Raw genomic sequence first — 8,406 nt, forward strand, 5'->3', positions numbered from 1 at the left:
TGGGTGGCTCCTGCCGAGGCTGGTTCTGTGTCCCCGCCTCACTGGACACCCCGGGGATGCTCCGTCCGCCGCTGCCGAAGCCTCCGGGCCCTGCTGCCTGACCCGGGGTCGGTAAGCAGGGCCTGGCTCGGGGTGAGCCCCCGAAGCGTGAGAGGGGATGGGAGGGGAAGTGGCGAAACTCTTCAGAAAGTTGTAAATGGAGAAGAGGTAGGAAACAAATAAGCCCCAAATGACGGGGCGGTGGCACCCAGCGCGGTGGGACAGGCTGTGCCACTGACCCTGCGGTGTGTGTGCTGGCAGCGCGGGCTGCGTGCGGGGCCCGTGGCAGCCCTGTCCCGCAGAGGACGTGTAGGACCGAGCTGTGGGCAGCTGGGGTGTGCTCTGGGGCTTGCTTTCCCAGGCAGGAGTTGAGCCCCACGGGCAGCCTGCGGCCAGGCGGGTGCTGTCCCTCTGCACAGGGACAGCCCCTCTTCTCAGGAGCACAGCTTGGTTTTTGCGCTGGCATCTCGGCCGTAAGCTCTGCACCGGCCCTGTGCTCCAGCACAGCCGGCCATGCGTGTCTGCAGCTCCGGAGCTTGTCACTGTGCTCGCCTCCTCACCGTCCTGTGTCACCGCCTCGCTCGGTCCCTCCGCCACCTGCGCCCATTTCTGCTCCACTGCTGGCTCTGATGCCCCAGGACCCTGAGTCCCCCCGTGTGCAGCGGTGGGGCCGTGCCCTGGGGAGATGCTCAGGGCACAGCCCGGTGGGGTAGGTCAGTCCCCGAGGCTGGGAGCCCCGGAGGAGGAGCGGGCGCCGGCCTTGCCGGCTGTCGGAGGGGAGCAGGCTGCGTCTGATGTCACTGCGGTGCATGGTGGGTAATTATGCACGTTGCAATGAAAATAATAAGGCCGGCTCCATAGCGGTGTCTAAAAATACTGCTAATGCGGAGTGCCTGCCGGGTGCCTTTGTTTGTCACCTTTGGGTGTTTGCTTTGGGGCTGGCTGGGCGGCGGGAGCCATGCTCTGTGGCCTCACACCCCTTGGGCAGTGGGTTTGGTTTAGCAGGTGAACTGCGGCCCCTCCGCTCGGGCAGTGGTGCCAGTAGAGCTGGGGCAGGTGTTGGCATGGGAGGTGAGGCGGGAGCCACCTGGGTGCGTTTGAGAGGCTCTGTTGTCACCCCCCCTGTACAGAGCCATGCAAGGAGTCGTGGTGGGGTGACAGGGCTTTGTCCCCCCCAGCCTTGTTTGGAGCTGGGCACTCTGACATGTGGCTATTCCTGTGTCCTAGCTACCTGCCCTGATGTCCCCTGGCAGGTACCAGCGTGCTGGCCTGCCCGCAGGCAGGTTGGCGGAGATCGGGGTTCGGGCCCAGGCAGTGTGGTCTGTTTGTCGCTGGCATTGTGCGGCCGAGGCAGAGCTCTCTGGGGTCGGGGCTGCTGGGCCTTCTCCCTGGGGCTGCCTCTGTGGCGTGTCCTAGCGCCGGCAGGATGGGGACTGTGGCATCTTGCTGCTTTCTGGCTGAGCAAAGGCGGGAGGGAGGGATGGATGCATGTCTGGAGCCGAGGGAAATGGTGTGCTGGGTGGCACCTGGGCGCTGGCCCGGGGCAAGGGCTGCCCGGGGTGCTGATCTCCGCTCTGTGGGCAGGCAGGCGCTCTGCCCGTCCACTGTCTGTGCAGCTCTTGCTGCTGCTGTGGTCCCTCCATCTGCTGCCAGGAGCTGGTAGCTCCCCGCTGCAGCGGAGGGAGAGGCTTGCAGGGGTGGCGAGAGCCATCTGGAGCCCCGGCTGCTCCAGCCACCGGCCTGGCACACTCGTGGGGGGGAAGGTGGCGTGTGGCAGGGCAGCAACGGAGGGCCGGGAAGGGCAGGAAACGGTGAGTCTGTGCGCTCGGGTCTCCACGATGTCTCTTCCACTTCGTCCATGGGGAGGTCAGAGCGGTGGCGGCTTCTCTTGGTTCCCAGTTGATGCTTGCGGAGGGCTCTGATTCCAGCCGTCAGCTGCGAGAGCTCAGCCTTGTCCCTCTTCACCTTGGAGAGGCATCACCCTGCCTGTGTGCTGGGCTGCCTTGCCTTTAGGGTCATGGCTACGTTTTTGGTGCCCCGTGCTGGGCCCTCCCTTTGCTGGAGGGGGAGCATCGCTGCTGCCTCTGCTCTTGCCAGGCACTAAATCTGACCTCTGAAGCCACGCGTGGCAGTGACGTTCCCTTGAGCGGTAAAACACGCCATCCCTACCTGCCGTGCCGTGTGGCTCCCCTTTGGTGAGCGAGGAACAAAGAACAGGGAGAGGAGACTGCGAATCTCCATTGATTTGCACCGTGGAAGCTGCCTGCTGCATGTTTGCGTCTGCCTGCCTGGGACCAGGGCTCTGCGAGGGGAATTGATCAAGCTGTAAAACCCAGAGCCAGCTAATGAAATAGGGACTATAGATTTTTATTTTAAATGGAAGAGAGTTTAGGGGAGATTTAATTATCCCTGTTTTATGGACCTGTTAGAGGAATGAAATAACAGCCGGCAGGTAGGGCCCGGGCTTCGGCTCGCAGCACTTCTTCCAGGTGTGTGCAGAGCCGGCAAAGTCCTGCCACCCCGGGGCAGCGGCGGGGAGTGAAGTGAAGTCGCTCAGAGCAGAGCAGGACGGGGCGAAGTCCTGCTTGTCCTGCCAGGTGTCCTTGCTTCCTCGGTGGGAGTATCTGTGCTGAAATAGCAGCGGGCCTGGCCCTGGGGAGGTGGGCTCCTAGCCCAAACAGGGGCTGGTGTAAGAAGAGCTCTCCTTGTCCCTGGGGCTTGGTGTTGGCCTGTCCTTGTGCTGGTGAACATCAGAGAGTTCGGGAGCCCCGTGCTCGGTGGGCTGTTTCTCCCCAGGTGTCGTTTCCCCAGGGCCGCGGGCACCGAGCTCTCGCTGAAGCCTGTGTACCTGCGCAGAGCGTGTGGGGTTTGTAAATGAGAGCTGCAGAGCACTGGGATTTGCTGGGCTTAGCTGTGTGTCGGACACAAGCTGTAACACTGTCACTACAGCCACTCCTACTGTGTGCATCCACTTCACCGTCACGTGAGGCTGGCCGCGGGGCACGGCTGGGGAGGTGGTGGCTGGGCAGCCGGTGGCAAGCGGCACGATGCTGGTTTTTGGCAGAAAAGCGTGGATCTTTTGGGTGCTTTTGGTTTTTCATCTCTGAATCAAGGAGCCGGTGCACGGTGTTTTCCCACCATCCCTTGGCTCCATGCTCTGGGCGAGCTGGAGAATTGTGGTTTGTCACCTGCCCTGTGTAGGTGAATGGTTGGCCAAGGGATTTGCATACCCGCCAGGCAGGCGCAGCACACAAAGTGCCAGTTTGATGTGTCAGAGGCTGTTTAAATGTCCGAGGAAGCTGCGGGTGCTGGGGAGCACTCCCAGAGGCCCTGTGACGTTGGCTTGGCAGGAACTCAGGAAAGCCAGGCCCTGAGCCCTGCGGTCACCAAGCCGCACGAGGATGTTGCGTGGTTCCCTGGGGACAGGTCAGTTCTGGCGAGGAGCAGTGTGGATCTGTGCTGTTGGCTTGCAAGGGTGCTGGGAGAAGCCAGCCTGCCAACTCTCTGGGCAGCAGAGCCACCCCAGGGTGCTTATCCTTTCCTTCGCCCTTGCACCTGCAAGTCCTCAGCCTTTCAGGGCAGGAGCCATTTCCTGGAGGGCACGAGCAGCCCATGGGGGCTGTGTCCAATATGGGATATCTGGGTTTTCTGGAGCGGGGTGGTTTGGGAGGGCTTACCACTTTGCTGCGTGCATGGCAGAAGGCGAGGCGAGCAGTGTCCCCAGCAAGCAGCGCTTGTGACAGGCTTTGGGAGTATTATTTTCCAGCTGCAGCCCGGTCCCTGGAGACCTGGCCTCACTGGCTGCAGAGCTGTAGCTGTGGGCTTTCCTTGGTTACCCTGGAAAGCAGGACGAGGGATTTCAGCTCAGCCATGCAGAGCGGAGGACTGGCCTGCGATGCTGTGTGCTAGGAGCTGCTTCCTCTCAGGTGAGCCTGCGTGGTGGTGACCTCTCGCTGTCGCCCCCAGGAAGGGAGGGCCTGTGCTCTGGTCCTTCCTCCCCCCAGCCTGGCAGCACTGAGCCACGGTCCCCTCTGGCAGGTTGTCTTTTCCCTGCTGTGCTGGTGGGGCTCCCTGGCTGTGTTTGCATTTTGAGTTGAGTGTCTTAGTTGCTTTTCTCTCTGTGCCTGCGCTTTGGGAAAGTGGTGAACAATAAAAATCTGCCGGCGAGAGCTGTAGCAGAGGTCAGCCAGCTCCTGTGCCCCAGGCTGCTCTGTTGTCACCGCACAGTCGCTCTTTGTGCACAGGGGCTGTCAGCTTGGAAGTCATGTTTTTGCTCTTAAAACCATCCCCAGGCACTGGTGTGGGGTTCTCTGAGAGTGATGTACTGGAGAGGTATTGCAGCAAGCCTCCTCTGCACTTAAGGCAGTGGTCACTGCTTGTTTGGGTGCATCTTGTAAGCAACCTCCTGGCAAATTTTCAATCAAGGACAAAAGAGGGTAAATGGTTGCTGAAAATCATTAATTTCTCTGAGCTCCTTTCTGAAAATGATCATTGCAGGTTGTCGGTGTCCCTGCAGGCTTCTTAAAATGCAAACCAAAACACCCAACCCAACTTCCTGACTGTCACTAGCGCTTTCAAGAGACGCTTCATTTTGCTGAGCGGTAACGAAATTGCTCTTTGCCGTCCACCAGCTTCTGGCTCTGCCCGTATCCTTTCGCTCGAGCCGTGACGCCAGACACTGCCGCTCTGCCACCTGCGTGCTGGTGGCAGAAGGGCAATGGGGAGGGGAGGCGGAGGGGTCCAGCCTGAGCCCAGCTGGCGGAGCAGTGGAGAAGGTGTCTGGAGCCCAGCCCCTCCTGCCCTCGGCCGCTCGCTTGGCAGATGCTATTAACACTGTCCACAGCATGTAGAGAGCGAGCTGGCCTCGGCAGGATGCTTGTGAAGAGGTGGTAGGTGAGCTCAGAACTCCCAGGGACACTGTGTGGTGATGGGGAGCGGGGCTGGAATCCCTGCTCCCTGGGCTGGCTCTGCCCAAGGAGAGATTGGGTCTCTTTTTAGGAAAGAGCTGTCTGAAAAGAGAACCGCCGTGTCTCATGGTAGGAAGGAAGGGGAGGACTGGGGAGGCTGTCCAGACAGCAGGTTGGGGACGGACACGGTGGCGTTCGCTCTTCTCTCCCTACCCACGTGCAACTGAGCTGCGGAACCGGCTGCTGCGAGATGCCAGGACAGACAGAGGTGAGTGTGGTTCAATGTGCCTCTGTCCGGGGGAGAAGAATCCACCCAGGAGAGCAGAGGACACGACCCATTGCTTGATGCTGCTGAGCTACCGAGGTACCCAAGCTGGACCCGGCTGCTGCACCAGCAGCCTTCTGGTCATGCTATTCAAGTTGTGCCGGTGTTACTAGGGCAAATGAAGGAAGGTAGAGATATCTCTGCAGATTATTTACCCTCTCCTGAGGAAATGAAGGCTTGTGCAAGCTTACTGTTTGTTTGCGAGTCTTCTCCACTCCGCTTTGAACTTGCTGGATGGTGTCAGTTGTGGTAGGTGCCAGGTGTGGTAGCTGTCTCAAAGGTCTCAGCTTGCTACAGGCTCTGGCTCGTGGGGAGGAAGATGCTGGTAGTTCTCCCTCTGCAGTGCAGCTCTGCCTTGCTATTAGACATCAGAGAATCCACGTGGGAGAGATCGACAGGAAACCGGGCGTTATCAGTTCCGCTGCCTGTGCAGCTACTCGCTCCTCATGTCAGCATCCTCCACGTGTGTGTGGCTGGAGGCGTTTGACGGGAGTGCTGTCAGTCTGGGGGTGTGAGTGGGTGGTGTGTGATCACGGCAGAGGCGTCCTGCCTCCGCTGCCAGCAAACTCGGCTCCACCAGGGTGTGCGGAGCCAGGAGGGAGCTCCTCGCCCCCCCCATCGCCCCAGCGGAGAAGCGCTTCACCCTGCGGTAGCTGCTGATATTGGGGTGTCCCATGTTCCCTGGTGCTTGTGTCGGGCCTTGGGTAGGGTGGGGACACTCTGGCTGCCTCCCCTGCAGCCTGGGAGCTTCTGGGTGCTTGGTGCTGGTTTCTTCCCACTTGTTTTCCAGGCACTGGGGAGGGAGGCGGAAGGATCTGGGGCCTCTTCCTCTCCCTGGACTTGGGGGAGAGGCCGGGGAGAGCGTGGAGGCGAGCCGTTGGCATGCTGGGTGTTGGGGAGAGGATGGGGCAGAGCGTGCCTCCAGTGGGAGAGGTGGTCACACCACTCGAAACACCCCGGCTAATCCTGTGACAGACCTGACCTATATATGGGGCAAGGGAGGCAGCACGTCTGTGGCAGCAGATGGTGTCTTAAAGAGCCTGGGCCCGGGGAGGCTTTGGTTCTGCCGGCCTCTGGCTCTCGCAAGGGAGAGGACAGGCTGCCCGTTGGCTGCGGAGCAGCCGGGTCCAGCCCGAGCAGCCCCCACAGGTAGAGAGCTTTCTGAGGCTGCTGCCTGGCACGGGGGGTCCTACTCACCTGGGGTGTCACAGGTCTCAGTGGCTGGACTGGGGACCCCTTCTCTTGGCCCAGAAGCACTGACCAGTGCTGCTGTCTGTGGCTAGCCTTACTGTAGCATCGGAGGAGCGTCGCTTGGGGTCCTCACATGGCTCTTCCAGGCAGAGTAGACCTGGGGCAGTGTGATGTTGGTGGCTGTGTTACTGAGATGGCGCGGGGCAGATGTGTGCTGAGCCGCTTCCACATGGTCTAACCTGCGGCTGGACACGTGGTGCCCCGTCCTCGCAGGAGCTGGCTGGGCAGGCTTGGCATGGCTGCACGTGGTGTGGCTGGACCCGGCTCTGCCACAGGAACCGTCCAGCCTGGCTGGGCAGGGAGCACAAACAGCCCCTCACCGGCGAGCCATGCTCCATTGATGGCTTCCCCCAACGCCGTCCTGAGGACATCGATAGCTGCTGGCCGCAGGGGAGCTGGTGACGCTGGAGCGGGGAGGGAGGGAGTGTCTGCACAGATATCCACCATCTGTGGCCTCTGCCTGCTGCCGATGCTCTGCCCAGGATCAGACCATGTCCTGGCAGCCTTGTGAAGGTGCAGCGCTGCCTCTGCCCACAAATAGTGGCAAGGTCAAAGTGCAGAGTGCTGTTTTCCTCCTCTTCCCTCTAGTCCCCAGCTCTTGAAGCAAAGAGGCTGTAGTGGAGCAGACCTTGAGGGTGATCGTTCAGGTCTCGGCTGACGATTCAGTCCTTTGGCTGTTTCCTCCTGGGGTGCCTGTCTGAGCACGTGGTTCTGACCCTGTCATAGGTCTGCCCCATGCCCTGCTGTGCCGCTTTCCTGTCCTGTGTGTCCCCTACCATGGGGACAGAAGCAGTTGGCTATGGTGCTGTTGACAGTCATGGCAGATGGAGCTTGCTCCAGGATGCTCCATGTCCCGGGGGATCCTCGAGGCTGGTGTGGGTCCTCATGTGCACCTGGATTCGGGGTGAGGAGGTGAGAGCCAGCAAACTGGCCTTGGGAGGGGCCAGGAGGGAGCTGGGCACGGGGCTGGGATGGGGCAAAACTGAATCTGACAGCTCATCGCAATGATGAACCTATTGAATTGTTAAATCGTTGCCACTGATCTGAGGTTTTCTTTAAAAGGGGTGATGTTACAAATTAATTAGCTCCCTTTTGGTTGTTAGCACTTTAAAGCCCAGCTGTCAGGGGAGGGCTGGTTTATAGGCATTACATCAGAGCTGCCGGCTGGCTCGCTCGCCTACCTGGGAATTTCTAAGTGTGCGTTGTAACCCGGGGAAGTTTGGCTCGGATGCAGCATCTGGCTTTCAGCGAAGCCGCTGCGATGTGCTCTCCTGAGCACAGGGGTTTGACTGGCACTGAACAGTGCTGCCGGGGGCATGCGGGGAGCCGGTGGCACAGCCTCTGGGTGTGCAGCTCTTGCTGCTAGCTGCCAGCTGAGCGACTTGCTCGGCTGACCTGCAGGTGTGCCTCCTGGAGACACTCCGAGGAGTCCCTGCTCCTTGTTTAATCGAGGGGAGAGAGCAGGAGGCTTTTCTGAAGCAAAAGAGGCTTTTCTGGTGCCTGGAAATTCGAACTGGGTAGAGGTGCCCTGGGAGAGCTGCCTGTGCCTGGCAGGCTGCCGGTGCGGGTGAGGGCTCCATGCCGTGCTGAGCGGGAGGGGAACAGCTTCTCCATCCTCCCGTCCCAGCGCAGGAGGGTGCTGGGGACCCGAGCTCCTGCCTTCACCTTCCCCCTGGCCCGGGCTTTTCCGCCCACCTGGCAGCGGGAGCACGGCGGCACGGCGCGGGCTGGCCGGGAGTGCCCAGGCACACGGTGCTGCTGTCCCCACGGCCCGGGCACACGGTTCCCCACGGCCCGCCGGGATCACGGAGCTGCCAGCCCGGTGGGCCGGGGGCCGGGGGGCGGGGAGCGGTGGCGGGCTGGCAGTGGCGGGCGAAGCCGCAG

At 61.1% G+C, this 8,406-nt stretch overlaps 1 protein-coding gene across 1 annotated transcript in view; it reads left to right on the forward strand.

Moving 5' to 3' along the window:
- Window positions 1–2,572: 2,572 nt before the first annotated feature.
- RNF44 (ring finger protein 44) overlaps window positions 2,573–8,406 on the forward strand; it is a 21,210-nt gene continuing 15,376 nt past the window's right edge. Inside the window, 2 exon segments of the mRNA XM_009285768.2 lie at window positions 2,573–2,577; window positions 6,186–6,195. The gene's annotated coding sequence lies outside the window, so the exon portion shown is untranslated.

The sequence above is a fragment of the Aptenodytes forsteri genome, unplaced genomic scaffold (assembly GCF_000699145.1).
Source record: "Aptenodytes forsteri isolate BGI_AS27 unplaced genomic scaffold, ASM69914v1 Scaffold54, whole genome shotgun sequence".
Classification (NCBI taxonomy): Eukaryota; Metazoa; Chordata; class Aves; order Sphenisciformes; family Spheniscidae; genus Aptenodytes; species Aptenodytes forsteri.